At 41.1% G+C, this 27005-nt stretch overlaps 1 long non-coding RNA gene across 1 annotated transcript in view; it reads right to left on the bottom strand.

Moving 5' to 3' along the window:
• The window catches only part of LOC132392619 (uncharacterized), a 71892-nt gene extending 47022 nt beyond the window's left edge, over positions 1-24870 (bottom strand). The window contains exons 1-2 of the long non-coding RNA XR_009511597.1: positions 24764-24870; positions 22830-22967 (exon numbers count right to left, since the gene is read on the bottom strand). This is a non-coding gene — a long non-coding RNA (uncharacterized LOC132392619). The remainder of the gene's footprint in view (positions 1-22829; positions 22968-24763) is intronic.
• Positions 24871-27005: the final 2135 nt, after the last annotated feature.

Genomic DNA, 27005 nt, shown 5'->3' with positions numbered 1-27005 from the left:
TGAAGCCTGATAACTTCCCTTCACACAGAGTTTTGAACAGCTAGCATTCAATAATAAAGCAGTATTGATGATAGAAGAAGGGGAAATGGACATATGGAGAAAGGGAATTCCTATCATTTGCTGTGAGGACTGGACCCTGTTGTCGGTTCAACTATAAGTGGATTTAGTAGAGAATATTAAAGGCAGTTCTTGATATAAAGAACAGAATTTTGAGGTCAGATGTACTGTGAGTTACGTAGTTGGTGCTGTGGCTATTTATTGCCACTTTATTAGTATTTTTTTTCTGGGATTCCTGTCAGGGGCCTTGATGATTGATTTGTTTATTGAGATACAGCACCGAGTAGGCCCTTCCGGCCCTCCGAGCCGTGCTGTGCAGCAATCCCCCAGTTCCATCCCAGCCTAATCATGGGGCAATTTACAACTTACAAACCAGTGCTTCCTTAGACTGTGCGAGGAAACCGGAGCACCCAGAGGAAACCCATTCGGGCATGGGGGGGAGCAGACAAACTCCTTACAAGTCACAGCTGGAATTGAACCCGTGTCCCCTGTACTGTAAAGCATTGTGCTAACCACTACAGTACCATGCCACCCCAATGATATCCTATAGGAGACCATCTTATAAGAGCGTCCTCGTTGCAATATTAAAGGACACACTTGAACAGCAGAAACAGGTTATGTTGATATAAAGCCTTGAAAGTAATAAAATATCCTAAGTTCTTCACAGAAATGATTGCAAACTAAATTTGACACCTAATCAAGCAGGAAGGTAAGACAGATGACAATGAGTTTAATGAAGGAGGTAAACTTAAGTAGGCTTTTAAGGACAGAAAATAGGAAGAAAGAAGGAAAGCTTTTAAGAATGAATTGCAAAACTTTGTCTTGGTAGGTAAAGGGATGGTTACCATGGTGATAAGATTATAGTTCAGGAATGATCAAGAGGTCAGGATTGCGAGAGCATGGTAGAGCCAATGGAAGAGACAGATGAAAACTAGCCGGGTTTCATAGAGTTCAGATTTATCTAAACTGGCATATGTAATCACCCAAAGTGTAGCAATTACTTTTTGGAAAAAAGACGAGTAGGTTCAGAACTGGAAGAGAATGCGGGATTGTGCTCCTCTTCATGAGGGCCTGCACTGAAGTGCTGGGCACCAGGTGAGAGATCAGCAGCAGGATCCAGTGACACTAGTTTTCTATGACATATTCATCCATTGGACATGGACCTCTTCCTTGCCTGCTCTGCTTCAACAAATATTCTTCACCCAGTGGGTGACCACAGGCTCTGACCTTCACACATCAGCCTCCGTCAGCAAAGTAGAGGACACTGGACAGGGAGGTCACTCCTACCAAAGCCCTGGCCTTTGGAGATGGTAAGTGTGAGCATCCTACAGCAGCTGGGTGACAGAATTAAGTATCAGACAGCCATATCCACTGTCATGAGCCTTGTACTGCACTGTACATTAATGTGGACACACCACACTGCAACTTAAGTTGGTACATAGTAATGACTTTTTACACAGTTATCATTCTCTTTCTTACTCCTTGTTCGACATCCATCCCATGTCCTGTTTCAACAAGTGATGCAAAGGCATAAATACAGTCAACAAGATCTGCAACATCTGAATTCAGAGCAAGTTTAGGCAACTCAGCCCTGCGAGCTTGTTCTGCAATTTAAAACGATCATGGACGACCTGATTTTCTTTGCCTATCATAACCTTTCATCCAATTGCTGACAAGGTCTATCTTCTTCTGCCTTCAAAACGTTCTACTTTGCTTTGAGGACAAGTTCCAAAAACTGATTGCCCTATGGGGGAAAGAATTTCACCTTATTTCTGTGTTAAACAAGCAAACCCACATAGTTCACTCATGTTGTAACGTGAACAAAGTCCCTGGAAAGACACTGAAGCTAGTGGATACTGAACTACTTTATTGAACAAAATGAAACTCTCTCAGTGGAAGAGGCCTGTTTGACCCAATGTTACATGACATTTTACCTGGTAAAGATCAAAGGACAATTCTATATTTACAGTGTATCTACAATGCTTCCTTTGAATTGCATACAATTTTCACACCTCCTTCTTCGCACCCACACTTCAGATACTCAAAAATGAATGCAGAATTGTCTGTTTTCAATTAACTGGCCCAGGAAACTATTGTCCAGGGCTGCATTTAAAATTTAATCTACAATCCACATTCAGGTCTAAAGACTGGTTGCAGATGTTAGTTACTGAAGTTAATATTTTGCTATATCACCTAACTCCAGAACTTGCCCCCAAAATGGTGACCCTTCTTTCTAGATTGTCCCATATGAGGAAACATCCTCTCCACATCTTTCATTCCAAGACTCCTCAAGATCTCATATTTTTCAAGTTGCTTCTCTTTCTTCAGTAGATAAAAAGCTAGTCTGTTCAACTCTCCTTCATAGGACATGCCCCCCATTGCAGATATTAGTCTAGTAAACCTTCGCCTTATATGATTCCTCGATGATGAGACCACCAATGTACATTGTACTCCAGATGTGGTCTCACTATTTCCCTAGTTAACTGAAGTATAACCTCTCTATTTCTTTATTCAATTCCCCAAGCAATAAACATTCGCATTCCTACAATTTGCCAGTAACCTGCTGTACTTGCATTCTAGTCCTCTGTGAATCATGCACTGGGACTCTAGATCTCTCTGCAGCTCAAAATTCTGAAATCTCTCACTTTTCAGATAATATGCTTCGTATAATTTCTCCTGCCAGAGAAAAAAAATAACTTCATGAGTAATACTGCTACATCCCTGGGAACATCCTTCGTTCTGCTGTGTTTTCAGGCTCACAGGTATTGGTGTGACCTTTATTACAAATCAGATTTTCTTCTGCGCTAGTGGCAATCAACAAGTCACCTGGTGTCTAGACAATCAATAATCTACTAGCTGCAAGAATTAATTCTTCATGTCTTGAAAGATCTTGGACAAAGACTTGAGTCCACAGGGTAAATTTGTGTATAAGCAGATATTTGTGTGCGTGTGTTAATGTTCAGGCATTGCTATCGACATTTGCCAGCAGGTGTAGGCATGAGTGGAATTCAATTCTGTCAATCAGTTCTCTCTTGCTAGCTCTATGAACACATCTTACAAGACTAGTAGTTAATGTTGTTTGTCCTTTATGGCTCGAGTTACTGCTATTATATTTAATTGCATGGCTTTGTGTACTTAGCACAGAGTTATTGTTGGTCTGGTGGGAAGAACAAAACAGGATTATTACAAATGGGTGCTTGATTGTTGTTGAAGGGCCTGCTTCTATGCTGTATGACTTTCTGATTAAATGCTTGTGGTCAACAAAAAACATTAGGTGATCAGTGGGTATCCTAATGCCATGTCTGTGGAGCAGATATTTCTCTGTATTGCAGGAAGCCAATGAAACAGAAGGGCAGAGCTGACCCTCACTCCAACTGATGTCATCACTGATATTGTCTTAATGGCCAGTCAAAGCAAGACAAAGCATCCCTCACTGCATTTGTGCGCAGACAACTGGAGGGTCAAGCTGTCATGGCAACCAAGGTGAGTGGTTCTGGGTTCGAATCCAGCTGGCTCCTTACACACTTTCCACCCCTGCTGGGTTGAGCATCGACATAGCAACTCAGCCTCGTAAAAAAACAGACAAATGCTAAAGAAGCAACAAGGCTCCCACCCGATGCGCCATAAGGCGCGGAAAAGAACAGAAACAACTGGAGGATCCTTCAAACATCTCCAGAAGATCTTTGAAAGGATCCAATAAAAAAGCAGTTGAGGCCATCTTGAGAGTCAGAGGTAAAGCATAGTCATCAGATCCAAGTATAGGAGGTTTTGTTGTTAGCAGTCTATAAAATGGTGTCTGTGCTATGCAGTACTAAGAAAGCTAATTCACTGCCTGTAATCCCTTTGTCCAGAATATTGCCACCGTGAGCAGGTGCAGGGCAAATATATACTGGCCCTTGTGTTGCTTATAAACTAAAATATAATCAACATTATTGCCACAGAGCAGCTGAGACTCTGCCAGATAAAAGTTTTTTTTTGCGTGTGAATTAGGCCTGCTGTTTCTCTATTGCATCATTCACGTTGATTGGATTTTCTTTTACATTCAGCGAATTTGCATTTTCTAGAACTAGTCCCCTTCTTGATGTTTTCCGTTGAATATCTGCACACATCACCATATGACCTTACCAATACAGACTGCTCCTAAACAAGCTGTTTAAAGAAATTCCTCCTCCTCCATCAATGCTGCAATTTATTGTACTCAAACCACCCTACCTGACTGTTTAAACATGAGTAAAAGAATTCCTCCCATTTTCCTCTGGTTTTCTTTACTGTCATACATCTGACCCAAATAAAGCATTTGTTATTGTCACCCTGCCAAAGATTTAGATTACTTTGAAATAAGTTTTGAAAGTCCAGTGTAAATGTTAATAGCTCGCTGACAGACTGAGATCTCATAACCAATGCAACAAGGCAAAGACACTCTCTGAGGCTTCTGGTGTTCAGTTATCAATGATAACTCATCAGTCATTACACATTTGGAAACTGCCTGTTCTTAACTTTTAAAACTGATATGCTCTTAAGGACAAAATCAGAGTTACTGTTTATGCCATAGTTTAGTATCGTATCCTGTTCATTTGAGCTGATATCTTTCACTTTGGTTAGCAGTAAAATAAATGACAAGATGGAAGTGGAAGACATTTGTTAAGTACACTATATTAACTGTGTAAAGTACGTACAATATCCCCTTGTTCATGTCACTATTAATTATTTCTACAATGTAAAGCGTGGGAACCCTGACTGAAATCCATTTACAGACTTCAATGTCGCGTCTGCAGGGCTTCTGTCTATCAAAGCCATCCTGGCTTTTCAGTGTTTCAAAATGTCCCTGACATTCAGAAAATTAAACAAAGAAAAATCTATTAAAATTAGTTAAGCTAATAAAAGTTCTGTTAAAAAATAAAAATAGCATTTTGAAACAAGGATAAATCTTGACAGCTTTAAATGACTAAAGAACTGTGCACAGGACATTTCAGACCTGTGCATCCTTGGTTAGGTATTTGCTCAGAACTTTTCAAGTCTCATCTTCAGAATTTTGCAGATGCAACAATGTGACGGGAAAATAGTGGTAAATGCAGGCAGCTGGCCCCACTCAGGAAAAATCAACCCTTGTCTTCACTGCTGAGCTAGTAACTAACTGCAGTATGCTCTGTCCCTAGTGGGCAACACACTCTCTGGCTTTACACAGTTAATAGAGAATTGAATAAATTGGTGGTATTTTCATATAACTCTGTGAAATACAGGTGTTCCAAAAAGGCATGGAGGGTGATATAAATGAATGGCTTGAGTTGTATATTTGAAATACTGACAATTTGTTGATGAGTCCATTTTTACTTTGAAAATATTTAAACGTGCAATTCATGTGGTTGTTACAATCCTTCTGGAGCCAAACAGGAATGGTATTAATGTTTTGACAGAAAATGTAAACAATTTACTGCAAAATGAAATGTGTTTTCTTTTAAGCTACTAATATTTCAAATAAAACAAAAACACCTGTCTACAATTCAAAAAGACAGAATTTGTCAGATTTTTAAAGATAATTCTTTATGTTTTCTTATGCAAATAGTGTGTCAGTGTAAGGTATGTTTCGACTGCTGAGATTGTCAGAGAGACTGGCATTTGAAACCAAACATCTTTCTAAAGAGCTTCCATTAAACTCTTTGATATATTTAAATCTGTGATTAAAATCTAATCTAAGCAACAATTTTCAGACCTTAACAATGTAATATATAAATATTTAAAGATGTAAATGTAGACAAAAATAGTACTGTATCCTCCCTTTATCCAGTGTTAAAATACAGAGTGTATTAGCAGCTTGATGCATTCCAGCCACTGCCATTTTGGAAAATTAGTTTTTAATCAATCTAATTCTCATTCATTGACTCAATTTGCATGCTTTGTTTAACCATGGCATGCGATTGACAACTATTGGTCATTTTCCTAAAGATTATAATTTTATTTGTAACTCAGAGAAGCTCAATAAATTGTTGTTATTAATTCCTTCAAGAATTCCTGTTTACAGATTTAAAATGTTCCGAGTAAGAACAACAACACATGGCCGCTCATTAACACTGGTAAATTTAATGATTAGAATGTTAAAAGGCCTGAACAAATTTGATATAGCAAAGTTATTTCCCATGGTCAGGGATTCTAGGACAAGAGGGCATGACTTCAGGATTGAAGGACATCCATTTAGAACTGAGGTGCGAAGAAATTACTTTAGTCAGAGGGTGGTAAAGCTGTGGAATTGTTGCCACAAGCGGCTGTGGAGACCAAGTCATTGGGTGCATTTGAGGCAGAGATAGATAGGTTCTTGATTAGCCAGGGCATCAAAGGGTATGGGATGAAAGCAGGGGAGTGAGGATGACTGGAAGAATTGGATCAGCCCATGACTGAATGGCAGAGCAGACTTGAAGAGCCAAATGGCCTATTTCTGCTCCTATATTTCATGGTCTAACACAGGCAGACCCTCCACTCCCTAGTAGCTCATCAGGAGTCAAACACAGACTCACGATTAGATTAACAGCATTCAGACACACATCTTCTTCATTGTACTTCTAGCCCAACCGCTCAGACAGCTGTGCGTCCAGCTACAGCTTTGGCTTGGATAGTTTCCCAATTACAAAACACTGCTGAACAGATAAGCTGTATTTGGACAAGGGCAAATACTGCTGCTTAGATCACAGGTTACAAAGAACATGATTGTTCCTAACAGGAAGAAAGCAGTAGATACCAAAGTCAAGAGAAAAGTAGAAAACAATATAGCCAAATTGCCATGATAGGAAGGAGTGATGACTACACAAAGCAAGATTTACTTTGATAAATGGGGCTCCTCATTGAAATATTTTCAGTGAAATGACATTGAAAAACTAATGAAGGGTATTGGAAAACTGCTGGCTCTTGAGCATAATTTTATATTGAATGGTCATAATGCCAGTTACATGCAAAAATAAGGTAAGTATAGAAAGCACAGAAGAGAGTTATGATTTCTTGGTAAAACTTAAAAGTAAGCCTACAATAAGTGTGCCATGATGGAAGCAACAGATCAGCAAGTTACTGGACAGCCTTCACTGGCTTTTCAATTAATCAATATTTTTGTCTAACAAACGTAGGACATTAATAAAGGTTTTACAACAATTAAAGGGAAGAGACCCAGGGTTTAGGATGAGAATACCAGGAATTCTGCCTTATTTCTGACCTCCTGGGATCATGTTGATGCTTCATAAAGTGTGTGCGAGGAGGCTTCTCCTCAGACACTCTCCACAGTTCTGTCTCCGTTAGTCAGTACCACAGGATCAATACAAAAAGGTAACACAGCCCACTGTTATTGACCCTGCCTTCACTGGCTTTGGTCGCTCCACATGTCCTTTTAATAGATGACAAAGCTCTACAAATGACCCAGACCCTGTGAAAATAGATACTTACAGTCAAGAGCCGGCTACCTCGTCCTTAAAATATAGTTGGCAGCATCTTGCTGGCTGTAAGCAATTGTTGTAACCACGTAATTCCTTGCCATGTCAAAGATGCAACTTTGTGACAGGGTTACCACCAGAAGACTATCTGGTTTAAAAGGTTTCCACACACATTAGTGATGCTGCTGGAATCTACAGCGTTTGCAGTTTCATCTGTCGGGCAAAGCAGGTGGATGCAAAAAGATAGAGACTATTATGTTTGAAGCTGACTTTCCTGAATTTCACCACAAGCTCTCCTTTTCTTCTCAACTTTAGAGTTGTGCCAAGTAGAAATACAACAAATATGCACAGTGACAATGTGCAGCCGATCACTTAACTCCCTTCCCAGCACTCACTTATATATGCTGAGTATCTCTGAGTACGACATCCAACATGTCATTGGTTTCAAAATGAACCAAGTGTTAACATAACTCTCAGTTAATAAGGATGACAACTTCTCATTTCCACCTCAGACCTGATGACAAATTGCTAGGATTGATTAGTTGAGGCATTGAGTTCAAAAGTCCAAAACCTATGTCGCAGCTTTATAAAACTCTAGTTAGGCCGCATCTGGAGAATAGCACTCAGTTCTGGTTGCCCCATTATAGGAAGAAAGTTAAGGTTTTGGAGAGGGTGCAGAAGAGGTTTACCAGGATGTTGCCTGGATTAGAGGGCATGAGCCTAAATGAGAGTTTAGACAAACTTGGGTCATTTTCTCTGGAGTGGTGAAGTTTGAGGTGAGAACTGTTAGAGGTTTATAAGATTTTAAGAAGTAGAAATATGGTAAACGGGCATTATCTTATTCCCAGGGTTGAAATATCTTATACCAGAGTGTAAGCATTTAAGTTAAGAAAGGGTAATTTCAAAGGAAATGTGAGGAGAAAGTTTTTACACACAATGTAGTGATAGAGGCAGAAACATTTGGGACTTTTTAAAGAGATGTTTAGTTAGGCAGATGAATAGGAGGAAAATGGAAGGTTATAGACATTGTGTTGTCACAAAGTCACATCGATGAGTAATCCTGGGAGGAAGAGATCCAAATTGCAGCAGAGCTTAAAGTGGATTTACTCATTCTTACTTTAGAATAGCTTCATTTACCAATTATATGTACTTCCTTTCCTGATGGGCATTTTGTGAGGCAGTGGTTAAGTTATCAGCCGAGGAAAATGACAAATGTTCAATTCTCACTAGTGGTGCTAGACTTTAAATTCAGATGATAACTTGCATCTCTTTTAATAGCTATTCATAGTGAAAACTACAAAATGACTGATTGCTGCAAAAAACCCAACTGGTTTAGGGGAGGGAATGTATCCTTATTCGGTCTAGTCTGTGTTACCCCAGACCATCTATGAGGCTAGCTCTTAAATGGTTTGGCAATTCACTCAGTCCAAGGACAAATTAGGGCTAGACAATAAATCCTGGCGAGATTGCAATAGACAGATAGACAGACAGATAAAAAACATTTGAAAATAAGAATAATTATTTTCTCATAAGGCCTTGAATTTGGCAAGATATTAAGTCCAAATTATGTAAACTTTAGAAACCAGTTCACAAGAGTATAACATTTTCATGTCATACAGAGGAAAATGTATTGGTCAAAGGCGATAGCGAGTAAGTGCAGCATTAAGGCAGAGATAAAATTTCTGTAACCGCCACTATAACAACAATTAAATTCAGGGATGTTTCACCAGGCCAAAATCAGAGAAATGCAGATATCTTGAGTGAGATATCTAGATAGCTGTGTCTCCCAGAAGTGAGGAAGAATTTTGCATTTCTCATATTTTCATATTTTGGTAATAAAAGAAGGCCATTCGGCACACTGCTGGGTGTCACAGAAATTCATCTAGTCCATTCCCTTACATTAGAACATTAGAACATTTTTTGACAAGAACAGGCCATTTGGTCCAACAACGCTTGCTAAATCCTTATTCACATACTTGACTTTAACCTGTTCTTTCACATGCCTGTCACCCGCTGGTACCAGGCTAGTTTTTGAGTAGCTAATCATTCTACTAACCAGCAATTCTTTCACGCCGTGAGGTAATTTGATCACCAGGGGAAACCCACGTAATTACAGGGAGAAAGTGCAATTTCCACACAGATAGCCACAGGGATCTGGACTGAACCCATGTTATAGGAACTGTGAGACAACAGCACTAACCACTGTGCCAATGTGTCAAGGGCAGCAGCAGGGATCTGGACTGAACCCATGTTACAGGAACTGTGAGACAACAGCACTAACCACTGTGCCAATGTATCAAGGGCAGAAATTTTTAAAGCAGCTTTTTACTTGAGGGGAAGCCAATGCAGGCCATCACAGGGGTGAAAATAGCCATTCAACATAGGGATAAAAACATGCTCCAAAACTCGTCGCAGAGTCAAAGATAGTAGCATGACGACAAGTAATTCAAACTCCTTGCTAAGGAAAGGAATTAAAGCAGAGAAGGAAACATGAGTCAATGACAAAGGACAATTGCTTCAGTCTCCCCAGTAGAAATGTATTTACTGCCCAATACACCACTGGCATTAGGGCAGCAGTGAAGTTCCTCAATCTCTGGAAGTGTTCAGGGTGCTGTTCAGCATCCCGGTTTTCACCTCTGTCAGCCATGCAGGTCCCAGTTGGAGACACACGAATACCGTCGCACTCAGATGTAGAAGGATTCTTTGTTGCTGTTTCCGTAGCAGTTTTGCTATACCAGTCAGGGTTGTTAGCCCTGAGTTGAACCTCCCTGAACCTGGAGGACCAGTAGATCACTCTTAGTCTGGCCTCTACCCTTTGATTTGTTTGGCATGGGCAACCCTACCTAGAGCCAAAGCATAAAGCCCTGACCCCAGCCAGCATAGTTCTCTGGGCCATTGAGGCACATAAGCCCCCACACCACAACAAGGTTCCCCGTAGATAGCTGATGAGATTTTCTGCTTATCCAGTGCTCTATGTCGGAAGTGGTGTCAGAGCATTTCGGGCAGATCTTGTGCTATCAGATGATAGTAGGAAAGAGCGGCATTCAAGGTAAGCACAACAGAATGGTGCAGTAGGAAGCCACTGGAGATAATTCTCTGGGGCTGTTCCTGGAAAGGAAGGAATGGATCAGGCAAATGTGCTCCCCACCAGATGGGTAACAGTGGACTGTGTAACAAGAAGTTTGGAGTGTGCAATCAGCTTTTAAGGCTGCAAACAGCTGATGAACAGGGAGTGACTAGCTTTGTCACCAATATCAAGGATATCATTAGTGACTTTCCACAAAAGAAATTTTTCATACTGTAGCAGGATGTGAATCTGTGTAGAACAAGTCCAACAAGGAGTTTCAGGAAATTCAGGATGAGATTTTGCAGATGGTACAATGAATAGGGGTTTAGGGGTTATGGGGTGCTTTTATAAGGAGGGTGGCTGGTGATAGAGAAGGGCAACCAGGGCAAGAGTGGAACTTGTGCAGTTAGCAACTTAGAGTTGTCCAGGGAGAGTAGATGGCTGCACTGATGGAAAGGTGAGGCCAGATATATAGTGACAAATTATAGGAGAGAATCTATTCTTCTCTATTTAATGGAAATGGTGCTGAGCAAATATCAGTTTTTGTTATAATTAATTCCACTTAATTGTGCATGTGCAAATGGAAATGAGCAAGGGTTTAAGAAGATAATTGGTTATGGACAAAATAAGATGCTATCCTTATTTGGAAATTAGATATTTTGATTGTCTTTTGTGTATTTCAGCCAGGCCTTTTTAATTGCATGCCTTTTCAAGTTATTGAGGTACTATCATCACCCATTAAAATTAAAGTTTCTACATTTCCTGGCTTTAGTTCATTAACCAAAAGGCATTCTAATATATCAAGAAGCAGAGAACACAGATGTTAGGCTTCTGAAATGAAACAAGAAACTGCAAAGAGGAAGCTAGATCCTGATGAAAGTCAGCAGCCTCAAAGGATTACGCGGATCCCCTCCACTGCTGCTCTCTGGCCTGTTGAAGCTTTCAGCATTTTCTTTATTTTTTTAATTACAGTTTAACTTGTGCTTGAAAGGCCTTGGATTACTCTTTATCTTCCATCAAACAGGGTGTGTTGCAGCTCAACTTGACTATCGAAATGCAACCGAGAAGGTGGAAAGTGAATGGCCTCATCCACTGGACTCTGGATAGTGTTACTGCCCCTTCCCCCATCCACTGGCCTCTGGATAGTGTTAATGCCCCTTCCCCCATCCACTGGACTCTGGATAGTGTTAATGCCCCTTCCCCCATCCACTGGACTCTGGATAGTGTTAATGCCCCTTCCCCCATCCACTGGCCTCTGGATAGTGTAAATGCCCCTTCCCCCATCCACGACACAAGCGAGCACTTTAGGTGATTCTTCCATTCAACACCCAGTCCTATGATTGTCCCTGCTTCAGCCACATTGCTGCAAACGGGCCCTATAATGTTGTAAAATATGTCACATTCTTTGCGGCCGAGGCGTCCATCAAGTCTTATTGCTTTGGCATACACTGCTTGCTTACACCCATCATTCTTGAGTGTCAAATGCTGTTTAACGAGAAAGACAGATGAGACTTTCAAAGCAAAATGTATCTATAACTGTTTGCTGATATATACATTAGATCTCATTTAGTCTAATATGTGGTTTTTCAAAAGGACAACATTACCAGTGGTGATTTATCTCCTTCCGTCACAAGTAACCCTTTCATTACAAGCTTACTTTTTAGGGTATCAGGAAATTTTTATTCCAGTGTAATAACAGAACTAACTTACAATGAAAATTTTATGCTCCCTTCATGAAAATTGGAGATAAATGAAAATAGTAGGGCAACGATTCTGTTTTATTAGAGTTGCTCAATTTGTTACTACAATAAAAGGGGAGCATTTTGCAAATCTTTTCCTGCACATCAGCTTACATTTACAACCAGTTGGAAAGCTTACAGAGACAATGTGAGCTATTCTGTTTTGAATACTGTCTGAGCTTTCAGTACAATTTTAATGCATACCCTTGCTTGCCATTCTTCTTTGTAAATTGTAGTCTTTCCTTAACATCGTTTCACAAATCAGCAACAGTAATTTATAGCAGTTTGGCAGCCTGGGCTAATGACTAATATTGGAGTGTTAAATATATAGGCTTCTAATTTTTAGGGTTGCAGTACCTTTCCTGTAATAAGGAACATGGGTTTGAGAGTGCCATGTTGATACTGCAACAGGCATTCTGTCAGATCAAAAGGAAAGTACAATGAAGAAGGTCATTTGATCCATCTTAGCTCATCCATTCAAAAGCGGCTTACAGGCACCCCCGTCACGGCATCCATAAATGATTCCAGGATCTTTGTTTCCGCTATTAGACATTCATTCCCTGAGCTGGCCGCTGTGTGAAGAACTTCCTGATGTCAGCTTTCCTTTTGCTAATTTAAAATAATTTTCTCTGGAACCTGATTTCAGAACGGCTTAAATAAGTGGCAGTATTTATGTCTTTTCCATATGAAGGCTTGGTTTATGTTTTATGGTGCACAGCTAGAAAAAAGAGAGAGATGTTAAAAATACTTTCTGAAGGTAACTTAATTCTAACTTGTTTCCTTAGGAGCCGATAGCAGCTCATTAAATAATAGATTCCCAACTTTGATATTTGATCTGTGCTGAGTCAAAATTCTTCAGGGGTGTGATTCCAGATGTTTATCTTCAGCTTTCAAATGATGAACTAAAGAAGTTGCCTCATGTTATGAAGGTGAGGTGGGATGTCTTGGAGATGGAGGTCAGAACACATCTGAAGTCAGCCAGGATGCCCTGGCTATGCCTTGTCCATCCATACTAAAATAAACTAAGAGGGAGCAAAGTTAGCCTTGGGTTCTGCACCACTGCAGGCATGTCCTGATCTGATTCAGGCTGGAGGAGCTGCAATGGTTGCTGCTGTTTAGCATCATTCATTGTCCAGGATCAGATGTGAGACATTGCTCCAGAATGTGGCACAAACTCATCAGCACCCTGTTCCTTTCAAGAAGGAGTAAGGTTGTACAAATGAGATACAAAACTTGAAGTATAAGAAAACATGAACAAAAATGTCTGGTTTATAAATTCATCTGATTCTGATTTCATTCACAAGTTCACAGCTGTGTCCCAAAGGGTTACTTTTCATTGATCTTCAAAGAAAAAAATCCCAAAAATGACCCAAGAATGTCTATTAACAGAATGATTCAAACAACTACTATCAAACAGCACAAGCTAGGGAAAATTTCAACATCCATATTTCACCAGCAACTGTAACGTAGAACACTCTTGTCAATAAGGAAAGCATAAAAATAACTTTAAAACCAAGAGAGCTCAATAGGCTTTGGCATTTCAAATTCTTAGAGGGAATAAAACACAACCTTATAACCCACTGATGAACCAATCCTAGTCTATCCTCCACTCTTTGAACCGTTTGGCATGGTGACTCTACCAAGAGCTAAGGCATAATGCCGATTCCAACCAATGTAGCTCTCTGAGTCATGGAGGCACAGGAGCCTCTAAACCATGACAACTCCAGCTCTGGGGGCTCAGCTGAGAGTTAATAACCCCGACTGGTAAAACAAAATTGCTATGGAAACAGCAAAGAAGAATCCTTCTACATCTGAGTGCGACGGAGTCTCTGCCCAGGACTTGCATGACGGACAGCAGTGAAAACCAAGAGGAAGCCCTGAATACTGCCCAAGATGAGGATTGTCATTGCTGCCCCAAACGCCAGCAGAGTAACAGGCAATGACCTCCTACTGTGCAATGGGCCACTCTATACAGATTACTAAGTCACTAAGTACTGATCAGTGGATCACGGGGCGCTGCTCATTGGGTCACTGAGTACTGATCACTGGATCACGGGGCACCGTAATCTCAGCGAGGGCACCATTACCAACAATATCAAGTCTCCAAAGAGAGAGCAGCGCCAGATACAATGGCTGCCAGCCAAAGTGAACGTGGCTTACTCCTTCAATCGATTCTGTGTAAAATATCTAGCAACTTCAATCAAAGCAGCCAACTTCAAGTAACTGAGAGATTAAGAACAGGGGAGGGGTGGAGGAGGTTTTAGATACAAAATCAAAAGTGAGGTTTAGTATGGAGGTCCTCAAAACCTCTTCAGACAGAAAGTTATATGAACTACTATCCATGTCGATGCTTGAACTGAAATCTGCATCTGAAGTTCAAGCTGGAAAGCTCTCCCCTAGCTGTGCATAAATGGCAATGTCAACATCTATTACCTTTCCCAATGGCAGTGAACTGCCTCCTAGAACCTCTCTTGCAAAGGGGTGAAGCTGTTTGCACAGTGCTGCTGGGATCTGATTCAACATTGAAGAAGGATCAGCAATAAATTTCCAAGTCAGGGTGACACAGAAGTGAAAAGTGATCATGTTCTGATGCACCTGCTGCCTATCTCCTTCCAGGTGTAGGACCTTATGGTGCTGCAGAAGAATGAGGAACTGCTCTGCATCTTGAAGGTGGTAGGCCTGGTGCTCATGGTGCAAGTACTGACTGTTTACAGGGACGAATTCAGTACCAATCAATCAGACGCGTTGCCCTGCATGAAGGAAAGCTTCTTAAGTATTATTGGTGGAGGATTTATCCACTCAGGTGAAGGTTTTTCCATGACCTATTTGACATACTTTGTAGATAGTGGAAAGGCTTTGGAGGTAGGAGGTAAATCACTTGCCAAGAATGCCTAGTCTCTGATCTGCTCTGAAACCATAGGAATAATGTGACTTGAGAAATTATGTTCCTAATAAAAGGAATGAGATGGATGCAGAAGCAAAATGAGTAAATGAGATTGAAATTAATTGCCCACACTGAGAGTAAACACTGACCTGGTCTGTTGAATATTCAATTTATATCTTACAACTTCTATATGACTCTATGTTTCTAGCTGTTTACTTAGAGACTTTAATGACCCTAGGGACAAATCCCAGGTCAGCAGACTGCAGAGGGCAGGAAAGAGTAATTTCACAGCAGTTCATGAGTCCAGCTCTTTATGCCCTGATCTCACCTCTTTTGGTTCACAAACCTCTACTTTTGGAAGACTGAGGCCAGCGCTGCTCACAGGTGGCTTGGCTCTACCTTTCCTTTAGTTGATTCAGGCAGTATTTCAAAAAACCACAGGGAGTCAGGCTTCAGGTCTAAAACAAAACTGACGCAGTAACCCCCATCAAGCAGCATGTGCAATTCTTAGCGGCGGTAGGATAATACATTCTTTCTCTGTGCCACAAGGTAAAACATCCCTTCTATGCACAAAACCCTTCTGGGGAAATGTCATGCTAAGGATGTGTGGACTCTGCCTGGAACTTAGTTAACAGCAGGTGGTCTGAAGGTCATTGCTGGAAACCCATACAGCAGCATAGCTAACAAAGAGACAGATTAGGTCGAGAATGCTAGATGGATGCTCCACATAATGCAGTTGCTCAATTCCACAACGTCTCTTTCATGTCCATTGATCCCCATAACTATCAAATCTCTAGCAACATACCCTGATCCTAGTAGAGTTCAAAGTTGAAAGTTGAAAGTTCAAAATATGTATACCACATACAATCTTGGGATTTGCCTTCTTGCGAGCAGCCACAAAACAAGCACAATAGAACCTACTAAAAAACCCCACACAACAAAAACCGCCAAGTACCCAATGTGTGAGAAAAGAACAAACCATGCAAACAAAGAAGAAAGTAAACAAATATCATGAACTGTAGAGTCCTCAAACATGAGTCCACAGTCATCAAGTTAGCTTAGCGCTGCAACCAGTTGCGCAGCTGGAGGCCACAACTGTGGACCCAGAAACCCTATTTCCAACGTGCCCATTATGTTACTTTGTAAATATCCCCTCCAGAAGTGCCCATGTAACTAAGTGCCATCAAATCTTTCTCAAAGCATCAAACTCTTCCTCTATTTTTAATCAGTGTCTACTTCTGTTCCCTGAGTGCTTAAAAGTGACTTCTCTATAGCTAGTAGAAGCAGTACATTCCAATTTTCCATAGCCAATTTTGATTGGAGGGACATTTCAAAAAATATTCTGGAACATTTCAATGCTAATAACAGCAAGTCTCAAGCACCTCCTCATCTGGGATTGTGGCAAATGCGGTATAGAGTACTTGTACCAAAGTGATTGCTGAATCTCATCCTCTACCACCACTCTTATACTCACTCCACTTCGAAGGATGACACTTCATTATTGTGAGGGAGAAGAGAGAGAAAAATTGCAGAATAAGGTGCATGGGAAAGACCAGACCATGCTGAGGCATTACATCAATGACCACAACACCTACCTCCACTTATTATGCCTCAAGAAGGACCCTTACCACCTGGGACATGCTCCCTTCTCATTATTAGCATGTGAATTCAATAATTCAGTAATATTTGAGCAATTGTGTAAATATATTGTTTGACTAAGCATCCTTTGTCGTTTAAATAATTCATTATGGTTATATGTAAAAACACGTGAATTGCACACGTCATGACACCACACGTGATATCTAAGCACCTCATTTCAAGTAAAAGAGTGACGTTCTACGAGGCTGTGGTGGCCAGTGCTATCATGTTTGCTGTTGTGTGCTGGGGCAACAGGCTGAGGGTAGCAGACACCAACAGAATTAACAAACTCATTCGTAAGGCCAGTGATGTTGTGGGGGTGGAACTGGACTCTCTGATGGTGGTGTGTGTAAAGAGGATGCTGTCCAAGTTGCATGCCATCTTGGACAATGACTCCCATCCACTCCATAATGTACTGGTTAGGCACAGGAGTTCATTCAGCCAGAGACTCATTCCACCGAGATGTAACACTGAGCGTCATAGGAAGTCATTCCTGCCTGTGGCCATCAAACTTTACAACTCCTCCCTCGGAGTGTCAGACACCCTGAGCCAATAGGCTGGTCCTGGATTATTTTTCACTTGGCATAACTTACTTATTATTATTTAATTATTTATGGTTTCATTTTGCTATATTTCTACACTATTCTTGGTTGGTGCGGCTGTAACGAAAACCAGTTTCCCTCAGGATCAATAAAGTATGTCTGTCTGTCAGTCTGTTAGCCTCGTATCTCTCGGCTCTCTTGTTTTTCTTTGAATTAGTTTAATGTTTTGGAGTTACAAAACATAGTTACCATCAGGGAGGAGATGTTGAAGAACTTAGGAACAGCTTCCTCCAATCTGACATCATATTTCTGAGCTTTCCACAAACCCATGAACTTTGCCTTGCTAGAGAACCCCTCTTCTGCACTGTTCATTGATCTTTATTGTAGTTAATTTATATCTTGCTCTGTATTGCTGTCACAAAACAACAAATTTCACAACATATGTCAGTGATAATAAACCTGATTGATTTTGATTCTGATTCAATGCTGAATTGCCGGAGTGGGACACTAGGTAATAAACAACTCAAAACCCCCTTGAACCTCAACCAGCAGGGGCTCACAAGAATTTCTGACCGCTCAGCCCACGGGTGCTGGATACGCCACCTTCGGCCCCCCTCGGCCAATTTGATTACTGTGTGATGAAGCGCACAGTGTTTTAATGTAAGGTAAAAAGAGAATACTTTGAAAGTAAGGAAGATGGGAAAGGGAATTCTTCATTGACTATGATGATAGTGAACCAAATCCTGCTTTGCACAGCCTCTGGTTTTTCTCTCCATTTCCAGATTTCCTTTCAGCCTTGGATGGTATTGATGATCAGCTGTGCTCCCAATGAATCTATTTATAATCCACTGACCCAAGGGGGTTTTCAGAGCATGAGGTAGATAGGTGGTCCAGGCAATATCATGGATTAATCTCCCTGTAAACTGCTGTCCCCTCCCCAACCCCATACCCACAGTGAACTACACATCGGAATTCTTTTCTCCGGTGAGGTTCCCACATCTACTTTCTCTGTGCGTCACACACCAAGTACAGGTACAGTGTTGAAGTGTCTCTCTAAAGATGTAGAAATAAACAATATAGTTCTTTTCACTATAGATTACAGGACTAACTCTCTTAATTGCTTGTTTATTATTTGATATCTTGTACAGTTTATGCTTTGTTAATCTAGTCTTTTTCTCCCTTTATATTGTGAGTGTAAAAACACTACAGCAGCACTGCCCAGTGTTAGTTTTACACACTCATACTCTGCACTCCAAATTGTTCTAATAACTCTTCTATGTGACTTGGCAATGTAGAATTACCAGTGTTAACATGGGAAAACCTTACATTAGAAATTATTGTTTCTAATGTTAGTGAACTTTGTGACACAGGGTTTCACTATGAGTTTGACAGAGACATTGACTCAACTAAAATAAATAGTCTAATAACAGTTTTAAAGAAGCAGACAAAGAGAATTCTCCTTCATCAGCACGGTGTTGGCTGATCAGTACAACAGATGTAGTATGCGTCTTCTTGCAGTGCTGCGGGTTTGACACTAGAGGGCAGCATCCACAATCGGTCCATAACAACATAATGAGGAATCTCATTACTAAACGCTTATTAATGCCAACTTTTAACAAAATACCAGATCAACGCTACTCTATGTGTTTTTAGCACAGTCTATGCTCATAATTTACCAGCAAATGTAGTGCTAACATATTCATAAAGTTACAATTGCTTCCTTTCCTAAACACAAGAGATCCTGCAGATGCTGGAAATCCAGAGTAACACACACAAAATGCTGGAGGAACTCAGCAAGTTGGGCAGTAGCTATGAACACAGCTTCCTTTTCTTCTGTATCTATATTACTCTGTGTTTATTGTTACATTCAAATGTGTTGTGCAACTTTGTCACGTAGGATTTGATTTGGAATGTAGCACAGTCAGGAGTGCTTCAGGACTCGATAAAATGATTTATCTTTAGCCCACTGGAAATGCAGAAATATCTTTGCTATTAGTGCCTCGGGCTATGGCACCTCCTGTTATAGAGTCTGTAGCCTTTACAGAAGGGAAACATACACAGTTCAATATCCCAGGCATTAGTCCTAGTATGAGAACTCCCAGGACCACACAATGACTGCTTGATCCGTTGAAAATCCCCTTCCATCATAAGGAAATTGTCAGAGTCACACACAGCTGATCTATTGACTTCAGACCAATTGGTTCGCTAACGTGACCATTTGATCTTCTGCTGGCCAGCCTGTGGAAAATGCTGCAATACCCTGAGGCTTGCAACATGAAAGTTACTTGGAAGGTTCCTTGCATTCTCCTTCGCGACACAACAAAAGTGACCCAAAAAAGTTGTACAAGATTTTAATTTACCAGAGTTTGCGAAATGTCGTACGAACATAGCACATCATTTCAGCATTGCAAACGGGTCGGGCAAGAGCGTACAGTTCACTAAGCAGCCAACAAAAAGCTGCCATGAAAACAAGTCGCTCCAGTTCAGGCAGGGAACTGCAACGGAAAGGGTTGAGGAATGGAGCAACATATCCTGTCCTCAGAAGCACTGTGCAGGAGGGGTTTTCGGAATTGCAATCTCAGGTTCAGTGAGTGAAGTTACACTTCCTTCTGGCCTGTCGGATGCACTGATCACAGGTTCACGTAGCCAGCAAAATCAAAAAGACTCCTCCTTCTTATCCTAGTGCACAGTTGGCCAGACTAGTTCCATAGCCCAATGTTCCTTGGTGTTTCAGCAACAGTTATTACCCCTCAGCTCTGAGTCTCTTGAACCAGAGGGCATAACTTCACTCAACATCACTCATCACTGAACGGTTCCCACAAACCATGGACTCATTTTCAAAGATTCTTTGTCTGATGTTTTCAATATTTATTGTTTATTTATTTATTATCATCATTAATAGTTTTTTCTTCTTTCTTTCTTCTCATATCTGTACAGTTTGCTGTCTTTTGCATACTGGCTGTATGTCCATCCTTCTGGGTGTGATCTTTCATTGATTTGATTGTGTTACATATTTACTTGCAAAGAAATGAATCTTAGGGTTGTGCATGGTGACATATAGGTACTTAGATTATAAATTTACTTTGAACGCTTTGAAGTTTGAATGCTGAACAGGAAGAAAGTCATTGTAGATTTATTGCAGTAGACACTCGGTGCAAGCAAACTTGCTTCCCATGGGCAGACTATCAGCAGAGGCACTTGTGACATCACACGTATGCTCAAGGTAGGTTTTCAACCGTTCTCTAAGCACGTAAAGTCCCTTCTGCTTGTCAACAGTATGCAAGATACACTGTATCCACACAGCTGAGCGGAGTCTGACTTTTGGGGGACAGGCTCACCACTGCTCCGCCTGCCCACTCCAAATGCAACATTCAACGCACCAGGAGAAATCCCAGTCAAAGTACAATACACTACTCAAACTATGTGAGTCTTGAGGTGTTGCATCCTCACATGGGTGTGTGCATGGCCTTCCCTGAACAGTCAATGTGAATTCCAATTGCCAAGGCAATCGTGCTTTGATTGATGATGTCGCTGATTGTTTCGGCTCCCAGTTGAACCCAGCCAGCATTGATGAGCACTAGATTCTAAGTGAATATTTAGTTTTCTCTCAATCTCACCATCTCCATTGGCCAAGCAATCTGGCTCCCCATGGATGTCCAATCCCCAGTCCCAGTATCATTGTGAATGGCGATTAAAACACCAAGCAAGAACATTGCTGAAATTGGATGTAAGCATTGAAATTAGGTGTGAGCATTATGACTCTTGGAATCCCACACAATCACTAACCTGCTAGTCAGTGTTGTAAAAGTAGTACCACTGCATTTTAACACCTTTGTTAAAAGCTGAGAGTGCAACATACCTTGCTCTACAGTATGAAAGTTGAAGTGTTATGACTGAGATGTTTTTGGCTATTACGATCAATTACTTGCTGATGAGTTGTCATTTACAAGGATTTTGACATGCGGAATTTATGATATTGCTTCAAAGTGCGCTTTAATCTGTGCCACTAATGCGGTTACTGAATACAACATAGATAAACTTTATTGATAAACATACCATTGCACTAAAATGTTATGGGTCATTTGAAGCAATTAATGATAGAGAGTAAAGGTATCAACTGGTTTACATGTTCATTTTGATAGAAGTGCATAATTAGGTAGCATTCAAAGCTATTATATTTATAGGGTAGGGTAAGATTAATAGAAATTAAAATGTTTAACTGACGAAGTAAAAGCTGATACAATATTTGCTCTATCAAGCAAAGATTTAACTTCAAATTACCTTTTTATTTCCCATTTTTATAAAAATCAATTCCAAAGTTGATTAAAAATAAGCTTAATTGAATTGCTAATGCACTGAGTATGTTTTCCTAAGAACAAAATTAATTTGAAGTTCTTATATAAGGTCTCTGCTTTCTTAGTTATTGTCTGTGAAGACATGGAAATTCAGTACTCTGAGGATTACTTTGCATGGCTAAACGTGGCACTGACTTAAAAAAACAGGTCTAGAAAAAAACTACAATCCAACACTGAAAGGATGTTGTTGTAAATTAGGTACAGAGCCAAGCATACAAGGAAGTCATACTTACGTAATATGGTATATTTTGATGTGAAAAAGGTCATTTTACAGAAATTTCCTCCACTGCACACAATAGCTGCATGGATTTTAGTCAAAGGGATCATTTTTATATTAAAATTTTGTGAGTTTTATATCATATCAACAACGTACTCGTTATAAACATGCATTGATTGTAGCTACATAGTAAGTTTGAAGATAAGATATCAAAGACAGTCTGGTTTATATACATAACCTAAAAATCAGAAATGTGAAATGTGAAATCAGAAAAATCAAAGCATGATACAGTATTAACAATGGAAATGCGCCAACTCTGACCGCCAAGAGACTCCATCTCAATAAAATCCTTCCTGTCCCAGTAAAGCAACCACAGCAGGCAGACTGATGAGGAAGAAAAGTGCCTCTTGCCAGATTCTGAAGGGACATTGATTGTGATTAAAGAACATAAAGTACGTAACAGTTTCTTTTTTAGTGCAGTAAGACTAAGAACTACTTTCAATAGCACAGGTGAGAAGTTTTTTGGAACACACAGATATTGAGTTTATGCTTTGAGCATAAATACCATCAGAAGCGCAGAGCACTGGATGACAAGCGCAGTGTGGACATGTGTTGAATATAAGCTTGCACATCCGGGTTAATGGATGCTGCTTATGCTGCCTGGCCTACCGAGCACTTACATCTCCAGTTTCCTGCTTCTGTGGTGTCTCTGGATGGGGAGAAAGTCACTCCATTAGAAATATTCAATGTCGGATTCAGTTGACAAATCAGTTTGACTGATGCTCATTTTTAATACATTTCTGCGCTGCAGATCTTAAGGTATAGATGCCAAGGCTGCATTAACCTCCAAAACGAAGGAAACCTCAGGCTCTTTGTAGGTATTATCCACAGTTCAACCTCAAATAAATTTAAATAACTTACCCACAACTACCCAAGTAGCCTTCCTTTTCCCACTCTGCCTCCGGTCAAGACTCCGTTCCATTCTCCCCTGCTCAGGGCTCCTGTTGTTGCCACATCATTCCACTTCCATTCTGATCTGTGTGCCACTGACCAGCTACACTGTTATGACAAAACACAGCATAATCTTAAGGTTGAGCATCTCCACTTCTATCCAGACAGATTTAGCATTCTAAATTCAGTATCGGATTCTGGAACTTTTGGTCGCTCACTTTCTACATCTATGTTGGAATTGGCCATTTCTATCGTAGGTCATCTATCTGTATTACTAGTTCAGCTTTCCTCTAGTGAAACCTGATCTCTGTATTTCACACCTTTTATCATCCTCTGAGCTCTTTCTCTCTCTCCCCCACTCTTCCTCTCTCTTTCCTTCCCTCCCCTCTCTCCCTCCCTCTCTCTATCTCTCTCTATCTCTATAACTTTCTCTCTCTCGCTACCTTCCCTCTCTCCCTCCCCTCTCCCTCTTTCCCTCTCTCCCTCTTCCTCCATCTCTCCCTCCCTCCCTCTCACTCTCTCTCTCCCTCACTCTCCCTCTCTCTCTTTCTCTCTCTCCTATTTAATTAACCTATTGACTTAATGACTTCATTTCAGCCAATTCCCATGACAACCCTGGTCTCACTCTATTTCAGATATACCCTTTGCCCTTTCCATTCCTGCCCTGCTGTTATAAGACTATTGAACAGTTCCTTAGTATGATAAGATGGACTCTTGACCTCACAGTCTATGTCATTGTGACCCTGACAACTAATACAAAATGCTGGAGGAACTCAGCAGGCCAGCTAGCGTCTATGGAAAATAATACAGTCGACATTCCTTGCCAAGACCCTTCATCAGGACTCGAAAGAAAGAGGGAGGTCAGAATAAGAAGGTGGGGGAGGGGAGGATGAAGTACAAAATGGCAGGTGATAGGTGAAACTGGGAGAGGGGGAGAGGATGACATAAAGAGCTGGGAAGTTGATTGGTGAAAGAGATAAATGGCTAGAGAAGGGGGAACCTGGTCGGATAGGACAGAAGAATATGGAAGAAAGGGAAGAGGGAGTTGATGACAGGTAAGAAGAGAAGGTGTGTAAAGGAAACAGGAATGGGAATGGTGAAGGAGGTTCAAGAAATCGATGAGCATGCCATCAGGTGGAAGGCTACCCAAGTGGAATATGAGGCATTGCTCCTCCAACCTGAGTGTGGCCTCATCCTAGCAGTGGACTCATATGTTGCGATGGGAATGGAAGTAGAGTTGACATGGGTGGCCGGCAGGAGATCCTGATTTATGTGGCAGATGGAGCGAACCTGCTCAACAAATTGCAGTGAGGCTAGGGGATGCACTGAGTCTGTTTGCAAGGAGGGAGATCAGTGGGGGAGGGACAAGTGGACAAGGGAGTCGCATAGGGAGTGATCCCTGTGAAAAGCAAAAAGAGGGGGTGGAGGGCAAGACGTGCTTGGTGGTGGGATCCCGGTGGAGTTGGTGGAAGTTACGGAGAATTATATGCTGGATGCAGAGGGTTGTGGGGTGGTAGGTGAGGACAAGAGGAGCCTTATCCCTAGTGTGGTGGCAGGACATGGGGTGAGGGCAGATGTGAGCAAAATGGAAGAGATGCGGGTGAGGGCTGCATTGATGATGGAGGAAGGAAAGCCCCTTTCATTGAAGGAAGACATATCAGTTGTCCTTGCACCTTACTGGCTGTGTGCACTGCATTTTCTCTGTAAATGTAACACCTTATTCTCTATTCTGTTATTCTTGCACCTTGTACCACAGTTCTAAAGAATTGACCCGTGTGGATGAAATGCAAGACAAGTTTTTCATTGCACCTCAGTATATGTGACAATAATAAACCAATTACTTTCTCTGCAGCTTTATACTAAATTGTTTTCCCTCTTTCCCAATTATGATGAAGACTTTTGACCTGAAACATTAACTCTATTTCTCTTCCCACAGATGCCGTCTGACCAGAAAATATTTCCATCACTCTCAGCTTTATATTCCAGGTTTCCAGCATCAGTAATCTTTTCCCTTTTCTCAAAGGTAGGTCTCAGTTCACCTGCCAAGCAGGAGTAATGATTAGCATAGAGCCATTTATTTTATTTAATCATTTACAGAATGTGGCTGCCTCTAGAAATTCCAATGTTTATTATTCATTCCTAATGCCCTTGAACTGAGGGAGCAGTTAAGAACCACACGCACTGGTGAGCCTGGAGTCATATCAACACCAGTCCAGCATGTCAGATTTCCCTCCTTAGCAGGCACTAGTGATGCCAGATGAGTTTTTCCAAAACAGTTTCTTCATGATTGCAATTATTTCTTCTAAAGTTCCAGGCCTATGTTACTTCTTGAGCTGCCGGGTGCACGTCTCACGATCAATAGTCCAGAACTCTGTTTGCTTATCCTGTAAAGTAATGACTAATCATTGCTTGGGGTTCATGTCCTTTGAATCAGGGAGCTCTCACGTAAGCATATCTTCCTTACCTAAATCACAAAGTACCAATGAATGGGCCACGTCAGCTCATTTTGTCAATTAACATAGTCAATATAAACAACTTATCCTTGCACAGCTCATTGCATGGGCAATAGCTGATAGAAATAACATAACAGCAAATAAGTTGAGGAGCGGAAAGGCCCTGTTCATGGACATCTCTCCACGGGGACCAGGCTTTTGCTGATTTGGAAGCAGCTTCCAATAAACTGGAGTATGCGTAGCATCCATGTGACAATGCCAAAGTGTATTATTGCTTGTAGATTGTGGCAACAGATGAAAAGGAAATGTTTGGAACTCAAAAAGGATTCCAAGGTAAAACTGTTCACAGTTCGTCTGCTTTTGATATATCACCTCGCAAAGAACTCCAGCAATTGTTCAACTCCACTTTGGTGTGCCATCAGAGGAGATAACGTTCACAGCACTTGGCAAATCAGCATCTGATTGACTAATCCCTTAGGGTTCACTTTACTGCTTGTAGGTAGCTGCACTTGCAATGCCACACATTGCAAGTGGATGATAGGCATATGGATGGTAGAAAAATGGAGGATTATATAGAAGGGAAGTGTAGACTGTTCTTAGAATAGTTAAAAGGTAGGCACAACATTGTGGGCTGAAGGGCCTGTATTATTCTGTAATGATTAATATTGTATTAGGCACATATATCTTGCCAGACAAGTCTTCCAAACAATTTACCAAGGTAAACATCTTGGCCATTGTAGTCTGATGGTCTTAAGAGCATCACTAAAGCCTGAGCAATACACGCAGATCACTAGAGGAACTCAGCAGATCAGGCAGCATCTATGACAGGAATAAAAAGTGAATGTTTCGGGCCGAGACCCGTCATCAGTACTGGAAAGGAAGGGGGAAGACAGCAGAATAAGAAAGTAGGGGACGGGAAGGAGGACAAACTAGAAGGTGAAAGGTGAAGCCAGGTGGGTGGGAGAGGGGAATTAAGTAAGACCATAAGACATAGGAGCAAAATTAGGCCAACTGGCCCATCGAGTCTGCTCTGCCATTTAATCATGGCTGATCCTTCCTTTTTCTCCTCCTCAAGCCCAGTTCCCGGACTTCTCCCCTTTACCATTGATGCCATGTCCAATCTAGAACCTATCGATCTCTGCCTTAAATACATGCAACAACCTGGCCTCCATAGGTGCATGTGGCAACAAATTTCACAAATTTACCACCCTTTGGCTAAAGAAATTTCTCCACATCGCTGTTTTGAAAGGGTGCCCCTCTATCCTGAGGTTGTGCCCTCTTGTTCTCTACTCCCACCATGGGAAACATCCTTTCCACATCTACTCTGTCTAGACCTTTCAACATTTCAAAGGTTTCAATGAGATCCCCCCATCACCCTTATGAATTCCAACGAATACAGATCCAGAGCCATCAAACTGTCCTCATATGATCACCCTTTCATTCCTGGAATCATCCTTGTGAACCTCCTCTGGACCCTCTCCAATGCCAACACATCTTTTCTAAGATGTGGGGCCTAAAACTGTTCACAATGCTCAAGGTGAGGCCTCACCAGTGCCTTGTAAAGCCTCAGCAACATATCCTTGCTCTTATATCCTAGATCTCTTGAAATGAATGCTAACATTGCATTTGCCTTCCAAAACCACCAACTCAACCCGCAAGTTAACCTTTAAGGTGTTCTGCACAAGGATTCCCA

The sequence above is a fragment of the Hypanus sabinus genome, chromosome 4 (genome assembly GCF_030144855.1).
Source record: "Hypanus sabinus isolate sHypSab1 chromosome 4, sHypSab1.hap1, whole genome shotgun sequence".
NCBI classification, from domain to species: domain Eukaryota; kingdom Metazoa; phylum Chordata; class Chondrichthyes; order Myliobatiformes; family Dasyatidae; genus Hypanus; species Hypanus sabinus.
This window is presented reverse-complemented; position numbering and strand designations above follow the sequence as displayed.